The following is a 17,986-nucleotide window of genomic DNA, read 5'->3' as shown; positions in this document are numbered from 1 at the left end:
CGGTCCGGGAAGATCCCACATGCCGCGGAGTGGCTGGGCCCATGAGCCGTGGCCGCTGAGCCTGCGCGTCCGGAGCCTGTGCTCCACAACGGAAGAGGCCACAAAAGTGAGAGGCCCGCATACCGCAAGATAAATAATAAATAAATAAATAAAAATAAACTCCCCTCCCTTGTGAAGCTGCCTAAGAGAAGCACCCCTCACCTTTCCCCTCAACCTACATGACATCCCAATTATCATTCGCTATTTTTTAAACAGCTTTATCAAGGGATAATTGACATACAATAAACTGCACATATTTGAAGTGTAAAATTGGACATTTTTTTGACATTGTGTCCACCTGTGACATCATAAAATTACCCTGGAAACTGTTTTCTTTTCCTCTGTAATCCTCCTCTCACATTCCTCCCCCTCCCTAGGTACCACTGATCTTTTTCTGTCACTATAGATTAGTGTGCATTTTCTAGAATTTCATGTAGGTGGAATCCTACAATATGTACATTGCCTGGCTTCCGTGACCACATAATTACTTTGAGATTCATCCATGTTGCACTGTGTATCAGTAGTTCATTACTTTTAATTGCTCAGTAGAATTCCACTGTACACATATACCGTAATCTGTTTATCTATTCACCTGTTAATGGACATTTGTATTGTTTCCAGTTTTCATTACTACACATAAGTTTGTTACAAATATTCATGTGCAAGTCTTTGTATGCACATACGCTTTCATTTCTCTTGGGGAAATACCCAAGGAATGGAATGCCAGGATAGTATGTTTAACTTTTTAAGGAATTGCCAAACTGTTCTCCAAAGTGGTTATACCATTTTAAATGTCACCAACAGTGCATGAGAGTTCCAGTTCCTCCACACCTTTGCCAACATTTGGTATGGTCAGTCTTTCTAATTTTAGTAGTTTTAGCAAATTAGCAGTGGAATCATGCTGTGATTTTAATTTGCATGTCCCTAACGACTAATGATATTGCACATCTTTTCATGTGCTTATTTGCTATCCATATATCTTCATTGGCGAAGTATCTGTTGAAATCTTTTGCCCATTTTCTATTTGGTTGTTTTCTTATTACTGAGTTTTGAGAATTCTTTCTATATTCTGTGTATGTTTTTATCATATGTATGTTTTGAAAATATTTCTCCAGTGTGACTTATCTTTTCATTATTTCAAAGTATTTTTCAAACAGCATAAGTTCTTAATTTTAGTAAAGTCCAATTTGTCATTTTTTTTCTTTTATGGATCATTCTTTTGAGGTTGTATCTAAGAAATCTTTGTCTAGCCCGTGTTCACAGAGATTTTTTCTGATGTCTTCTTCTGGAAGCTCTATAGTTTTAGGTTTTACATTTAGGTCTAGGATACATTTGAAGTTAATTTTTGTACAAGGTGTGAGATATGAATTGAAATTTGAAATTCTTTTTTTTTTTTTTTTTTTTTTTTGCATGTGGATATCCAATTGTTCCAGCATTTTAAATAAGTTCCTGGGTGATGTTGATATTGTTGGTCTGTGGGGGCCATACTTTGAATTGCACTGTAATAAAAGATATGCAAGTGAAAAACTAAGGAAATTCTTAATTTTAAAAAATGATTAAAAGAAAGGAATTGCAATCATAATGCATTACTTGGCTCTGCAGTTAGTACATGTATAGTTGTATTAGTCTACTGGGGTGCTACTGGGTGGCTTACACAACAGTTCTGCAGGCTGGCAAATCCAAGATCAAGATTGTTCCTGGTGAGGACTCTCTTCCTGGCTTGTAGATAGCTGCTTTCTTGCTGTGTCCCCACATGGAGGAAGGCAGTGAGAACTCTGGTCTCTCTTCCTCTTCTTATAAGGGCACTAATCTCATCATGGGGACCCCACCCTCATGACTTCAGCTAAACCTAATTACTTCCCCAAAGTCCCATTTTCAAATACCATCACACTGAAGGTTAGGGTATTAACATATGAATTTGCAAGGTGCAGGGGAGATGCAATTCAGTCCATAACAATGGTCATAATGATGAAAGCATTTGATTATTGATTTCTATAAAAGTATTAATAAAACTAAAAAGGGAGAATGAGAATGGTGGGAAACAAACTAAATCTCCATCTATCAAAGAAACTCTATACATAATGCCAAAAATTGATAACTCAAGAAATAACAGTGTAATGCTATTCTTTAGTGATATGAAGGCAGCTACAGAGCTGGTGGTCTCTATTTACTATTGGTTCTAAAGAGTGAATAGATCTAGGGTTCAGGAGAGTGTGTGGCAGGAGCCTGCTGTTTTTAATTATCAGTCTTTTAGTATTATTTGATTTTAACAGTGTATGTTATTTTGCTTAAAATAAAAATTAATTAAAAAATATTAATTAGATTTGAAAATACAGGCATTCTATACAGAGTTTGGTGTTTTTGAGTAAACTTAGGCCTTTTTTAGTTCAATGTTCTAGTGAAGGGCAGAGCTGAATAAGGCTTTTCAGGATAATTAAGCCAAATAAATATGGAAAATAGGCCTTTAATTAATTAATCAACTAATCTACCTGTTGGAGTTATAAGCACCACATAGACCCAAGAATAAGGTTGCCAGATTTAGCAAATAAAAATAAGTATGTCCCATGCAGTATTTGAGACATACTTATGCTAAAGTATTATTTGTTGGTTATCTGAAATTCAAATTTAACTTGGCTTTTTGCATTTTATCTAAAAACTCTATCCAAGAGGTAGGTGATTCATGAAAATTGCTAGAATGGAACACAGTGGGGGTGGGAAGTGGGAGATTTTTCATTTACTCATCCTGCACTGAGGTGCGCCAGGGTTGATCTCAGGGTATTTCTGGGGTGACATCCTGGTGTTGCAGCACTTTTTTTTGTTGGTCCACTCCAGTCCTACCAGTCTGCCATTAACAGTTAGAGCACATGCACTTATAACAGGAAATGGTCAAGTTGCAATCCTTGAAAATGAATCTTGGCCCCCAGAAAGATAATTTCTGAGGGCTAAGAAAGAAAGTGGTCAGAAATGAAGCGAGTGTACATTTCTGTTACTCTTTACTTCATCCAAAATGTGGCATTTGAAGCAGGAGAAACTTAGGTCTATGGTTTCCTATTTATAGTTCAATTGTGATGCTACACCAGATTCTCCTCTTCTGTAAATGTAAAAACTTAGAAATTATTATGGAAAATTTTAAACATATACAAAAGTAAAGAGAATAATTTAAGGAACCTCCGTGTATTCATCACCCCAACAACCATCAACTCATGGCTGGTCTTCCTTTGTCTCAATTCCTATTCTTTATCCCTCCCCAGTTATTGTGAAGCAAATTCCAGACATCATCTAATTTCATCTCTAAATATTTCAGTGTGTATTTCTGTCATACAAGCACTCTCCCTTTTAAACATAACCACAATACCCTCATCACAAACACTCCAAAATCAACGATAATTCTAAAAAGGCATTTTAAAAAATACTTGCTAGATGAAACAGAAATGCTCTCCTAGGATTTTAGCCAACACAAAACTTTCTGGTATTAATTAAACGATGTGAACAAGTTTAAATACCATTCTGGTACCACTTCAGAGGAGGTAAATTCAAACACTCCAACTGGGTATTAAAATAGCTTGCTGTTTTAATATTGAAAGAAATATACTACTGTTCAATCACTCCTTGATCCAACAGATATTTATTGAATACCTATCTTGCTAAGCACAGGATACAAAGATCAACACCTTTGCCTTTGAGGCATTGTGGAACACACAGGTTTATATCCAAGTACATGTGATACAAAGCAGAAGGAATTAGCCACAAATAAGGGTACAAGGCAGAACTAGCAACTTAAAAGAGTTCTAAAGGATGTGTGCTCATTCTGAAGTAGCAGAGGAGGACTTTTCACTGGAGAAATCATCATGAACAAAGGTATAAAGAAGACAAAATCTCCTAAATTATTCATTCTTCAAGAACAAAGACCAGGTCTTTCACATCTTTGCAAATCTCCTGCCCTGGCCTGTGACACCTAGCACAGTGCCTGACATGCCTGGACATTTACTGAAGAAATGAATATTAAATTCACTTTTTACCTTAGTGATTATTAATATTAATTCTCAGCCAGTCCTAAAAGCCTATGTTATACTGTATTGTTTTCATGCACAAAAACCATGCCACAGAACCCCTTCAACCCCCATGAGGAAGAGGCCAGCGTTAAGCTATTTTACGATGAGGGATCGATAGATCGCCCTGAACGTTTTCAGGAAGATGCCGCTTCCCTTTATGAGCTAGTTTCTTTCATATGCTCAAGCATTTTGTTGGTGAATTTTTGCTGATCTCCTTTATTAGTTTAAAAGATGATCGAACCATCTGTGATTCCCCCCCCGCCCCCGCTCTGCTATTGTGACCTGCCCATTCGCTTTCTAATGAGCAGATATGAAATTTGCTTTACTGACCATTTTCTCTGAAAATAAAAGCCAGAGTGAAGCTTTGCTAACCATATGATTGAAATTTATTGCCACTGAAAGGACTGTGTGTGTGTGTGTGTGTGTGTGTGTGTGTGTGTGTGTGTGTTTAGGGTTTGGATGGGGCTCTAGATTAAAACTTCAATAGCTCTCTGTAATCATTACATGGACTGTACTGTCCTGAGTAAGATTTAATCCTATCTGTTCCATAGGAGAGAAGGTCTGCATATTTACCAGCTGGCCAGCAGTGCAGTAAATTTATATGAAGTTATTTTCCATATCATTTTATTTATTTATACAGGCCCGATTAGACCCTTTCAAAGGCTTAACTTAGTGTGGCAGTTGCAGACAGCTAGTTTACACCAAGCCTTTCTTGGCAAGACTTGAAAGCGAACGGTAAATGGTGTAAACAATTGTACGTGATTATACACTGCCAAATAATGTGCATCTGGGAAGGCAAACAAAACTTATTAAACAGACAACAAATAGCCGAGGTAAATATCAAATATGTTAACTCTACAAAACACGGGGCTGTATCTCGTCAAAGTCCTATTAACTCGGCACAGCTGGATTAAAATAAAAAGCACCATTTAGACTTAAAAGCAAGGGATCCCCGAGTTTAAAAGTCTGGATTCTGTTCCTGTCTCCATCACTAATTCACTGAGTGACATTGATTATTACTTTGATTTTTGTTTGAGTTTTCCCATCAATGGCAAAAGAATTTCAGGGCTCCTCCTGAGAGCATAGGAGAATGGTCACCATATGCCTTCCCTGGAAGGGAACACAAGAGAATTGCTGCCTGGTTACCTCCCAATTTATCCTGCAATCTCCGAGAGTTTGATGTCCTCTGGAAATTGAGTCGGCCTAAGTAAGACTTGGTGAAGGAGATGACATTCTTAAGTCAGGTCACCACCGCGGCCGTGGCAGGCTTCGGAGGTAGGCAACGGTAGGGGGACATAGTTACTAATGACCGATTCTGCTTCTGAGTCATATGGGAGAGGGAAGCATAAAAAGGGGGAGACCATGACAGCCCCAAAGTAGATAGTCATGCAGGACCCTTGTCAAACCGCTCTACAGCCAGAGGCGTTTGGAACCACACATGGTTATGGCCATCTTTGAGTGTTTTTAATAGAACTTGCTTTAAAAGCAAAGCGTTGTCAGTGAATTCTTGTACCTCGTTTTACCTGCTCTTGTTCCTTTCCTGCCTCGTGCCCTGAAATGTCATCTACCTCACAACCTAGGGTTCCCACTATTCTCTAGATCAGAAATGTTCAACTCGGCTGCACATAAGAATCATCTAAAGAGATTTTTTTAAAATCCTGATGTCCAGGCTTGCACTCCTAGGATCTCTGAGAGTGGGACAGACACATCAGTATTTTGTTAAGTCCCCTGGGTGCACCCACATGGAGAAGCCCTGAACTAATGGTCCAAATGGCTGATCATAATTTAAAGTACTCGTGCTCCTTGATCTTGGAGATTCACTTGAGTTACGTGTGGTGATTTTAAGTCTCACGTTTGCCTGGCCCACACAATCTGAATATATCCCAGATGCAACTGTTGCATTCTCTACTGCTTCTATCTTAATTCATGCCACTGGCATCTCTATCCTCTACTTCTGCAACAATATCTCTGTTTCCATGGCACCTAGCGTGAGCCTTTGAAGCATAAGTCTGATCATTTATCATGCCGCTCAAAATCCTTCAAACTTAGAATAAAATCCAAGGTTCTGACTATGGCCAGTTGGCCCTAAGTGACTAACCCCTGCCTCTTTCTCTCCAGCCTCATCGCCTCCTACTGTGTGATTTACTCTCCAGCCTCTGTACTGTGCCTCCGACATACCCAGCTGGGTCTTATCTCTGGGCCTGCACACTTGCTCTTCTTTCTGCCTAGCATACTTCCTCCCAGATGTACACATGGCTTTGCTCTCTTCATGCAGGATTTTATTCCTCACAGAATAACTTCCCTTAACTATATCTATCTCAACTATATCTATCTAACACTTCCTTTCATTTTGTTCCCTTACCCTGCCTGCTATATTCTCTTTCATAGTTTTTGCCACTACCAGAAACTAGCAAGGTAAACTACTTGCTAGTTTATCTATCTAGTGCCCATTTTCTCCTAGAAAATAAAAACTCTATGAGAGCTAGCACTTTGTTTGGGTGTAACCCAATATCTGGAACAGTGCCTAGAACATAGTAGGCACTCAATACATAGTGAATGAATGAATGAGTAAATGTCCCTTACTTTCGTTTCACTCTTCTTGTCAAATATATCACAATTATGAGGCTATCGCAGAACGAGCTATTTAGATCAACCAAGTTTCTCAAACAAAGCAACATGTAGATGCATTTTTGCTCTCATTTATTTGGCTTCCTTTAATTTGAAACCTGAGTTTCCCTAGATCTCACCAGCTCATAAATATATTGAGTCACGTAAATAATCAGTAAAAATTTATTTTCATAGGAAAAGGTGACTGCTCCAAGTTAGGGCTGTCAGATTTAACAAATAAAAATATAAACTGTCAGGTTAAATTTGAATTTCAGATAAACAACAGATAACTTTCTAGTATCAGTATGTTCCATGCAATTGGGACATAACACTACAAAATTACTCATCGCTTATCAGAAATTTTAATTTGGGTGCCCTGTGTTTTTATCTGACAACATAAATCCAAAATGCAGTGGAATTTGTTTTAATACAGGAACCAGTATGAAGTCAGATGAACTGGTTTTGAATCTTAGCTCAGCCACTTATTGGGTATGTGAACTCGGGGAAATTATTTAAATTTGTCAAGCTGTAGTTTTCCCATCTCTAAAGTGGTGATAATAATACCTGCTTTGTGTGATTATTGTGAAGATTACATTTTAAAACTATCTAAATCACTTAGTTTAGCACCTGGCCTATTACGATCACAAATAATATTACTATCATCATTGTGACCATACGTACAGTGATCAGTTATCCGAGATTTGTCCAGGACTGAGGGGTTTCCTTGGTTGCAGGACTTTCGGTGCTAAAACTGGGAAAGTTCCAGGCAAACGGGGACAGTCGCTCATCTCGGTAGCTACTTAGAAAAAGTTTAGTACTGCTACACTACTGCTCTTACTTTAAGCTTTAAGTAATATATGAGGATTGTTTTCTATCCATTACCAAGAAATGTCTGGTTGCACTGGAAAGTTTTCCAGCTTCTATTTCAAAAAGCAAATCTATTCTTTTAACCTTAGACACATTTAGATCTGCATTACCGGAAAGACGTGTGTTTGAGTTGTATATACTTAGAAAACCATTCAAGTGGTGCTGTTAAGGGTTGATTAATACACTTTAAACCATTAACTCTCAAAATGGGGAATTTGACTGCCAAACAGTTCTGTGTATTTATAGTTCAGCCTTTTGTTCTCTGCACCAAAAAAGGCTGTTAAGAAAAAACTTGTTTCACAGATGAAATGGTGCTAATTTATGCAAATACAATGATTGAGGCATCAGGGCTCAAAAAGGTTATATCTGAAACCTCTTAGGTAGGGAAATGACTAGGATGCTATCCAAAACCCTCTGTAATGATAAAATCTCTCAGATAGGTGCTTTCGGTGAGCTGGTACTTGCTAATATGGTTGAATTTGGAGAAAAATACATCCCTTCGGCAGTGACCAACAGTAACTGAGCGGTTACACAGCCTCTGTGTACTGGATTTCCACCTTTAGAGTTAGTTTCAGTAGACAAAGCACAGAAGACTTGGTTGAGGATTAGGTAGCATCTTCGTGATGTAATGGTGTTTTACCAACAGAAGGTGGGGAACAGGAAGAGGGGGAGAAAGGAGGAGACAAGCCCCAACTAGGCAACATCCTCATTTTATAGTGGGGGGAGTTGCTGCAAGAGAAACTAGAGATTCAAGCATATTATTTGTTATATTATAATAATATTTGCATATAGTATATTCTTTATAGTTACAAAGATCATCATAGAAGAGCTAATAATTATCATTTAACTCTTGAACACTAGAAGAAGTGGGAGGAAGAGATGGGCTGGACAAAAGCAAACTAAAACATCATCTTTCTTTTTTATTATAAATTTATTTATTTATTTATTATTTATTTTTGGCTGCATTGGGTCTTTGTTGCTGCACGCGGGCTCTCTCTAGTTGCGGCGAGCGGGGGCTACTCTTCATTGCAGTGTGTTGGTTTCTTGTTGCGGTGGCTTCTCTTGTTGCAGAGCACGGGCTCTAGGCACAAGGCCTTCAGTAGTTGAAGCACACAGGCTCAGGAGTTGTGGTTCACGGGCTCTAGAGCGCAGGTTCAGTAATTGTGGCGCATGGGCTTAGTTGTTCCGGGACATGTGGGATCTTCCTGGGCGAGGGATCGAACCCACGTCCCCTGCATTGGCAGGCGGATTCTTAACCACTGTGCCATCAGGGAAGTCCCAAAGCATCCTCTTTCTTACCAGAGTCAGTAAATAGTCCAGAATTAAGTCAAGAAACTGAGAAATAGGCATAAAATATAGAGATGAGATGGAAACCACCAGAAGAACTAAACACAGAAATCTTTTTTGATTTTTTAATGATAAAACTGAGTGGGGAGAGCTGAGGTGAAGACAACTGATTTCATCCGGAGCTGCCCTGCTTGACTTACTGTCACGTGCACAGATTACTTAGATTAAAAAAATCAATATAAGATGGTAGTACTGTGGTACAAAGATGTGGTTATATTGTTCTCCTTAGGCAAAAGTGTGCACTATTCTCAGTATTGTTGTTTGGTGAGCTTTCAGGAAATGGAATTAGAGTTGTTCACACTTTCTTTGTGGTTCAGGGGCCTTAGAAACTACTTGGCAAAATTCAAAATATTAGGCAAAGAGATATTTTAGAAGAGGGAATAAGAAGAAGAGCGAGAAGAAAGGAAAAGAAGCCCAAGATCACTTCCTTTATGCCATCAGTAGTGGACATAACACCTACCAGCTTTAAATGCCAAGAACCTTAGTGCAGTTGAACCTTGAACAACACAGGTTTGAACTGCATGGGCCACTTACATGCAGATTTTTTTTTTCACTGTACTACAAAATTCAAGGTTGGTTCAATCCAGGGATGTGGAACTAGGATACTGAGGAAACGTGTGTACCATATATGGAGGGCCGACTATAATTTATATGCAGATTTCCAGCTGCACAGAGGGTTGGTGCACTGTTCTGCCCTAAGTACTAGTTATATATGGAGAGGAGCATCTTATCGTCTCTCACGCCCATGCCGGTCCCCCTGGCTTCCTCTTGTTCTCTGCCTCTCTCTATCTTTAACGCTAAACAATTTTTCATTTTTCATTTCTCCTCACTTTCCATTTCTTTTAAATTTTTTCAGACAGGCGATATTATCTTCATTTATCGGCTGCTGCATTTAGGAAGTGTATGCCATCTGCACAGGGCAGAGGATTTTTTTAAAACCCGGAGTCTTCAGTCTTAGCAACAAACCAACCTTCCTCATTTCGAGCAAGTTTGCTGCCAGAGAGGATAAGAGTAAATCCCTGTCGGTCCAGCTGTTCATGGAGTACAAATAAACACAGTCTGAGAGTGGAAGACTGCCGCTTTGCTCTTTATTTTTCTTTCTGACTTGAACTTGAATTTTCTTTCCCAATCAAGGGCTGTTATGGCCCAACCTGCTTGTGTGAATTAAAAGCCTTCCAAGCATAAAGGAATCCTTCTTAGAGAATCATGTCAAGCTCAGATGCACTTTATAAGGGTCACGTCTCCAATCACTGTCAAATTGTCTCCTTTTGAATTCGCTGTCTTTCCTCCAGCCACCCCTTCTTATTCAAGGATTTCCTCCCATCTTTGCCTGGTTTCACACCATCCAGGCTGCATTCATTTGCAAAGGCTCTGGCCCAGGGACAGAGAAGTAAGTGTTGGGGGGAGAATGTGAGCCTCTGATGTAGGAAGCCAGGTGGGGGACACCTCTCTCCCCAAACCCCAGAAACTTTGAGCAATACAGACACTAAGCCCTCACAATTGTTGCTGTGGCATTGAACTGTGGTGGCAACGACAGTTGTGACTTCATTGAAGAAAGCAGAACAGCTGGCGAGGCCTGGTGGGTGTGCTCCTAATTTGTGCACAGATAGCTTTGTTGTTGTTCACAATGGGTTCCGGCCTTCAGTGACTGGAGCCAGACAAAAAAGTGCCCTTCTATTGAAAACGTGGCTTCCTCCTCCCCATTGAAGTCAATGTCAAAATTTGCTCTTGTGAGGGCCAAAGGGTTGAGCCCAACAGTTTTTAAAAAGCAACACGCACACACAAAAAGGCTGTTTTCAAGGCTGACCACACTTTTCTCATGAATCCTGAATGCCTACTGCCTTCTCCTGGCTGGGCATTGTGCAGAATAAAGCTACGGATGAGATTTCTGGAAAATGCTGGCATCTCTAAAAACATGATTCCTTTATTTCCAATTATACATTTAAGAATTCTCTGCATTTGAGAAATCACTCTTGGGGCTACGTGAAGCAAGATGATGCCTTTCTAAGACTTGCTGAAGTGAAAGGAGCAAGGCATGTGCACACAGGGCCAGGTGGAAGTGGGGGAGATACCTAGGTAGTTAGCTCACAATGCTTCAATTTCATTGTCTTGACTATCCTATAACCCTTCTTTTATCATGTTTTTCTTCTAGTGGACATTTGTCACTTCTTGGCCACCCAGCGGCCATTTTCCCTTCTTAGCAGTACTTGGTGATTCCTTCAGGAAATCTCTCTTCCTTCTCAGCACTGTAGCTTGGGAAGGATTCGACCTCATTTCCCACTCTTAGGCATGAACGCTGCTGGGCTTAAACCCATGAACTTTTCCCATTTACCTACTCAACTCCTCCACTGGTCCTCAGATAAGCCAGTAACACAGTCAAATCCATCAAGACACAAAGAGACATTTGAGACCTCTGAGAAAGACTAACTTTCTCTTTCTTCCACAGGTACTACCAGAAAAGATGCTCATTGTTTCTCTGGAAGATGTGGGAGGAGATATGAGGTCTGGAGTTGCTGCAGCCATTTTGTGGCCACAAGTGGAGACCCTGGAACTGCCTGTGAGGAGAAGGGGATGGGAAGGAAGGACAATATGGTGTCCGAGGATGAAGCAGAGACAAAAAAGAACCAGCCCCCTAGTGTCCTTGTTCGCATTGCTAGATGAAGCCTTAACTGAGGCCAGTATCACCTGTGGACATTTTCATTGTATAAGCCAAGAAACTCACTTTATTATTTAAACCAGGTCAAGGTGGCTTCTCTGTTGCTCATGATAAAATAGTTCCAAATGATATAAGTCCCTTGTTAAGAATCCTCTATATCTCCCCATTGTCTATAAAAATGAGCTTAAATTTCTTAGCTCAGCATTTGAGATAGTCCACAGGTGGAACAGAGCCAACGTTTTTGTTATGGTCAAATTAGTCTTATATCAGTTCCCATCATGCTCATTTTCTCTGCTTATTCCTCCTTAAAGGTCACTGCCCTTACATTTTACATCTTCTGTGGTCTTCCCAGGCTATACTTATCTCTCTTGATCTATGTTTCCCCTCACACTCTTCCAATTATTACTTAAACTGCTGTATTTTCTTTGCCCTTTTTGTAGGCTCTCTTATGTCGTTAACCATTTTAATGTGTGTTGAGCTTATCTCCTTGTGAGCAGATATGATAGCTTTCTGATCGATGTCTATCTCCTTGCAGCTGGAACCATGCCCTACACATAGTTGGTCCTAGTTACTAGCTGCATGCTGGATAGTTAGTAATAGTCATGTTTTTTGATCAGCATCGACACAAAGGGTTATGTCTGGGTAAGGTTAAGGACTCAAATACTACTTAGATACATGAGAGCAGTACAACCAGGGGAGTCTGGCTAAATAATTTTCACTTGAGAATAAAATGGGGCTACTCCATTTTAAGAAAACCATTTAGATGAGACGAACTTGGTTAGTGGAGTATAACCTAACTCTTAACTTTTCAAATCACAGGGGTCGTGGAAACAAATGAGGTAAACTGATTTGCCTAATACATCTCTGTTATGAAAACCCACTGGAGCTTACTCAATTAGAAGCAGGTATCAAGTGGCCATATAATATAGCCCTATAACTCGAGAGCTCCCTGTGGTCAAATACATCTGCCAGGAAGGCATGCAGTTTTGTGGTCCCAGTTCCCAGCTCTATGCAGAGCCTCTGTGCGATGACCAGCCAGTCAAGAGGCCCCCCCCACCCAAAAGCCTGCAGAGTGGCTGTGTAATGCTCTTCATTTCATCATTTCCTGCCTCGCTTTCCACCTACGGTCCCTCTGGCTTCATGGAGTCTGTTTACAAAGAGAAGTAAAGGTCCATATTCTGTTTGGCCTCCATGTAGGTTTTATTGTAACCCTTTAAAGCTTTACGACATTCTAAGGTATATTCCCCTGGCATTCCAGCATGATCCACAGTACAGTGGAAACAGGCTGTGCTTAGCATTTCATAGCCTGAACATTTAATGACGTCACTCTGTGAGATGAAGGGAAAGCTATAAGAAAAATCCAATTTGGGCTGCTCTAGCCACAGTTGCCTTCATTAGCCTCCATTTTTAATGTAATGAAAGGAATAAACCTAAAGATGGCCAGCTAGGAAAGTATGAGCTTTCAGGTGTGCTGGGTTACTGTAATTTTTCTGCTAGCAGAAAACATGGTTAAGCCAGGGAATTGCTCTCTATCCTGAGAACACAGGCTAGAATGAGAAAGAAAGGTACACACATAAATTTTTTAAAAGGCATTAAGTATGCTATCTGGTACTATCACCGTCTTGGCATCTCATTCTTTCCAGAAAGCTTAAGCACTTTCTCTCTGTATCGGTTCCTCCCTCTTGCTGTGAGCCTTACAATTTTGGGAAACATAAATATGCAATATTGAGCTGGAGTGCATCCCCCCTTCACTCTAAAGCTGCATTGTCTAACGTTGGCATCCCTTTGGAGTAATCTTTAAGCAAAGACGCATTTGGAACATCAGATAGAAGAAGTCACTTTTCTTCCTGAGTGTGGGCTTTCTTCTTCTGAGTAAATAGATGCTACAAAAGCAGCCGAGTCTCCATTTGGTGTATCTGAGTAGGTGTTTGATATTTGCACTGAGAAATATTGAATTCCTAGAACACCAAGAAGTGATTCAAGAATTTTCTCACAAGTCACTTAGACTTTAAATCAATTATCTGCATATCTATGAGCAGAAAAGAGCACCAACCATCAACTCTACCTTTTCTATGGGCATGTCTTGTGATACACAAGAATCTTAGGTGCTACGGTTAAAAAAAAAAAGTAGATTAGGCAGAAGGCCCTCAGGGTGATTAACTACCCAAACCTGTAATATCTGTGGAATTAAAACAGTCACAGCCTTTCTAAGGTCTCTGCTACGTTGTGATCTGAGAGTTTGAATCATATGCCGTAAGTCAGCAAGTTACTTGCCGGCTGGTGGGCCTAGCCAGTCTCCAGCATCCACTCCCAAAGCAACTTTATTGCCCTCTTCCTTAGGTAGGATATGCAGTAACTCTGATGACTTGTTAAAAGTGTCTTTCTAGAAAAAGGGCAACTTCTGTCCTCTCTCACCTCCCTGCCCCGTAAAGACAGGGAATGCTGCTGACAGATATGAAAAGTGAAGAGATTTAACAAAGGGGTGGTGTGTATGATCAATCGCTCTTGAATGTCAAGGTCACTGTGGTTGTGTGACCTGGGGCACTGTGACCGATACGAGCCTTATTCTTTCCTTCCTTCCCTTATTCCTTCAGCTCCTCATTTATTCAACATTTATTTACTATGCGTCAGGCGCTGGTCTAGGCAGCAGGGATATAATGGTGAACTAAACCAAGTCACTGCCCTCACAGAGCTTATATTCTGATGGAAGAAGGCAGGAGAAGACAGACAATAAGCCATAACACCTGGTTGTTTTTAGTCGGTTTGCTGGGACAAATGAAGCCACTTTATTCTCATTCTGTGGACAAGACTTTATATTTAATTATTTTAAAATAGGGACTCTGCCTTTTAATTAACCTTTATAACATCTTCTGAAGGGCTTATTCTGCAGCTTTCCTTGGAGCAACGTTCAATATGAACCGGAGGTAGCAGAGAGGCAGGGCTTCCTGCACTTCCTAAGCGCATTACTTGCCGAATTCATTTAACCTCTTAAAGGCTTCAGTGTGGCAAGAATGCCCTCCTGTGTTAATCTAAGAACCAAATTGGGGTGAGCTCTGGGACACAGCACTAAGAAATACAAAGGCTAACCCCAGGGATGCTGATTAAGGTGCAGTAATGTCACAGTGACAAGAAACAAGAGGGGAAGTAGAAGGTCATTTCTCTCTGAGTTTCTCTTTGGCTTCTAAGGGGGTCCAGATTCAGTCTAACATGGTACCATTGACAGTTACAGAAAATGCGTCGGACACTCGCCTAACCATATATCTAAACCCACAGACTGGTGACAGACACTGTTCCCTCTGGGCTCATTCATTTCCTTGTGGGTCCCGTCACCTCCAGCAACGGGCATTACCAAACCAAACTGACTAGCCTGAAGAAACCCCACCTCGCCTGCACCTCCACAGGAATCCTTGCTCAGTTTGGGCTCTGAACATTGAATTGTCTTGTGTTCTTTAGTGTCAACGTTAATATTTAAAGATACATAAATGATTGCTTTTAGTGGAAATTGAACGGACTATTGGTGAAATAAAACTGCAGGTAGAATATCTTTCTCGATTTTCAATCTGTTTTGGACTGAAGTCAAGAGAAGACCGCAAAAGACCGCAAAAGACCGCAAAAGCAAAAGACAACTTTTTCTAAATGTGAGAACAGTTGGCTTTAAAATATATATATATTGTTAAGTATTCGCGGAGTGGCAAGGAGCCAGGAAAGCACTCAGTGGAGTTTTCCATTCCACTCCCCACATCTTGTTTGCAGAGTGTGTACTTTTTTGTCTTAAAGCACCCTGCTCCCAAGTTGAGACAGGTAGTCTGTCTTTCTTATTTCTAAGTAAATAAAACAATTAAAGAAGAAACAAGCAGGATCTTGATTTGAAGAACAGGTAAGTAGATTAAGACATGTTAAGCTAACAGAACCTTTTCCCCTCGAAGACCTTGTCGTTGTTAGGGATGACAGTCTGGTCCTAACCCAACGCAGATGAAAGCTAATTGACTATAATTCCCCAAGCATGGGAGTGCGGCTGGGAAAGCCCAGGAACAGAACTCAGGCTAGAGATGGAATGATTCTATGTTGCTTCTGCAATAAGTGTGAGATAAACTACTGATACAAGCAACAACACGGCTGAATCTCTGATTCCATTTACATGAAGTTCAAGAATAGGCCAAACTAATCTATGGAGTGTCCAGAACAGTGGTTGCCTCTGGGAGGCGGTTATTGACTGGAAAGGGGAATGAGGGAACTTTCTGGGGTGATGGGAACATCTTAACGTCTTCAGCTGGGTGGTAGTTAGACAGATGTGTACACATATGGAAAAGTCATTAAGCTGTACCTTAAGATTTGGGCACTTCACTGCATGTAAGTTATATCTCACTTACTTTTTTTTTTTTTGCGGTACGCGGGCCTCTCACTGTTGCGGCCTCTCCCGCTGCGGAGCACAGGCTCCGGACGCGCAGGCTCAGCGGCCATGGCTCACGGGCCCAGCCGCTCTGCGGCATGTGGGATCTTCCCGGACCGGGGCACGAACCCGCGTCCCCTGCATCGGCAGACGGACTCTCAACCACTGCGCCACCAGGGAAGCCCCTCACTTATTTTTAAAAAGGGCATCACCCTTAGGAGCCACCCGAGGACAACGATATATTTATAACATTTGCCAGTCTACAAAAGACTTTCGTATGCATTACCTCTTGATTCTTGCAAGCACCTCTGAGATTAGATGAGGAAGGTGAGGTGCATCAGAGTTAAAGGTTACAAGGATGTCCCAGGGACACCAGCGTGTCTTAGTCACAGTGCTTCTCAATGGGGCGCTGATGGCATTTGGGTCAGGACATGTCTCACTGTGTGTGTCTGTTCCATGGATTGCAGAACCTGTGCCATCTCTGGCAAACGCTCTTCCCTGAAGATGAATGGGCAGAGCAGAAACTCGTAGGAGCACACTACCAATCCTGGTAGAGAACCCCTGTGCTCACAGCATCCCTGGATAACCGGGCCTGAGTGCCAGTTAATTACTAAGTCACAGAGGAACCGGAACCCTGATGATGAGAGGACTTTTGTTTGGGCACTGATGCAGGATGGGATGTTGGGCTACGTCTTCTGCTTGAGCCCCTGTTTCTGCATTGGCTTGAGGCCCATCACACAGGTCCCTTCACTTTATCATGGGCCCAGCATTACACATCCATCAGTGTGCTATTGGGATGGGGCTCGAGCTCACAGTCTGTTCCCTGGAGGGCCTGTCCCGTGACCATGTTCCTTTCCTCTGCTGCTCCACTAGAATCAAGTATCTGCAACTCCCTTTGGCCCTGGAACATAGGAGGTTAGCCAGGATCCCTAACTTTGTCGCCCCCCCCCCACCCAACCCCGCTCAGAAGTGAAGCCTCCGCCATTGGCAGAACCTCCAGCAGGGCCTTCTGCCATAGATGTGACTGCTGAAGATCACGTGATTATAAGTGATGGTGCAAGGGATTGAACCCAGCTCTCCTTACCTCAAATCTTGCTTTTAATCAGCTACACCCTGGGTTGGCAAACTATGGCCTGTGATCCAAATCTGGCCCACTGCCTGCCAACTCAAGGATGTTTTAAATGCTTCAGTGGCTATGTTTAAAATGGTTATATATGGACTTCCCTGCGGTCCAATGGCTGAGACTCCACGCTTCCACTGCAGGGGGCGCAGGTTCGATCCCTGGTCCGGGAAGAAAGTTGCTGCTTGCCTCGTGGTGTGGCCAAAAAAAATAAAGCGGGGGCGGGGGGGCGGTTATATATATATACAATTTTGCCTCTTGGCTCACAAAGTCTAAAATATTTACTATCTGTCTCTTTACAGACAAGTTTTACCGACCTTTTCACTGTCATAATACTTTTTCCAGGGTAGGACTCTGACAGGGTTTATGAACAAATCTCCCCTCTTGGGAGCAGTTGTGACTTCTCTTATACTGCGAGAACAGGACAAGGAACAAGAAAGAGATCAACTTCATTAGATATCCACCTAGCCTATTAGGGAACAAGGAGAGTTAGATGTTAAAGGAGGGTGTAGGAACAATCAATTGCGTACACGGTTCCATCATTTTAAATCAAATAGTTGCATTTGATCTTCTCACCTGGGCTCCTCTCCCCATGATGGCTTGATGACCAGCTTCCACACTGAGCTGGCTGACATTAAAAAAAATCACTCAAGCAATGCTAGAAGAACCCCAATGTAAAACGTTAGTAATCTGACTAATTTATTGGATTTTTGCCTTGCGGTTCTTAGGACCACAGGCCATTCATCCAACAACAGATCTGAGAATAGAGAAGAGGAGAGAAGAGTCCCCTCTCCCAAGGAACTTCCCGAAAAGTAAACCGATCTCTACCTTGCAGCTGAGGCAGGAACAAGAGGAGAGACGTGTGCCCTTGCCGGAATGGAGAATGTAAAGCCCAGGCTAGGTCTGGG

The sequence above is a fragment of the Globicephala melas genome, chromosome 6 (assembly GCF_963455315.2).
Source record: "Globicephala melas chromosome 6, mGloMel1.2, whole genome shotgun sequence".
Classification (NCBI taxonomy): domain Eukaryota; kingdom Metazoa; phylum Chordata; class Mammalia; order Artiodactyla; family Delphinidae; genus Globicephala; species Globicephala melas.
The sequence above is the reverse complement of the archived record's forward strand: the minus strand, read 5'-3'. Positions refer to the sequence as shown.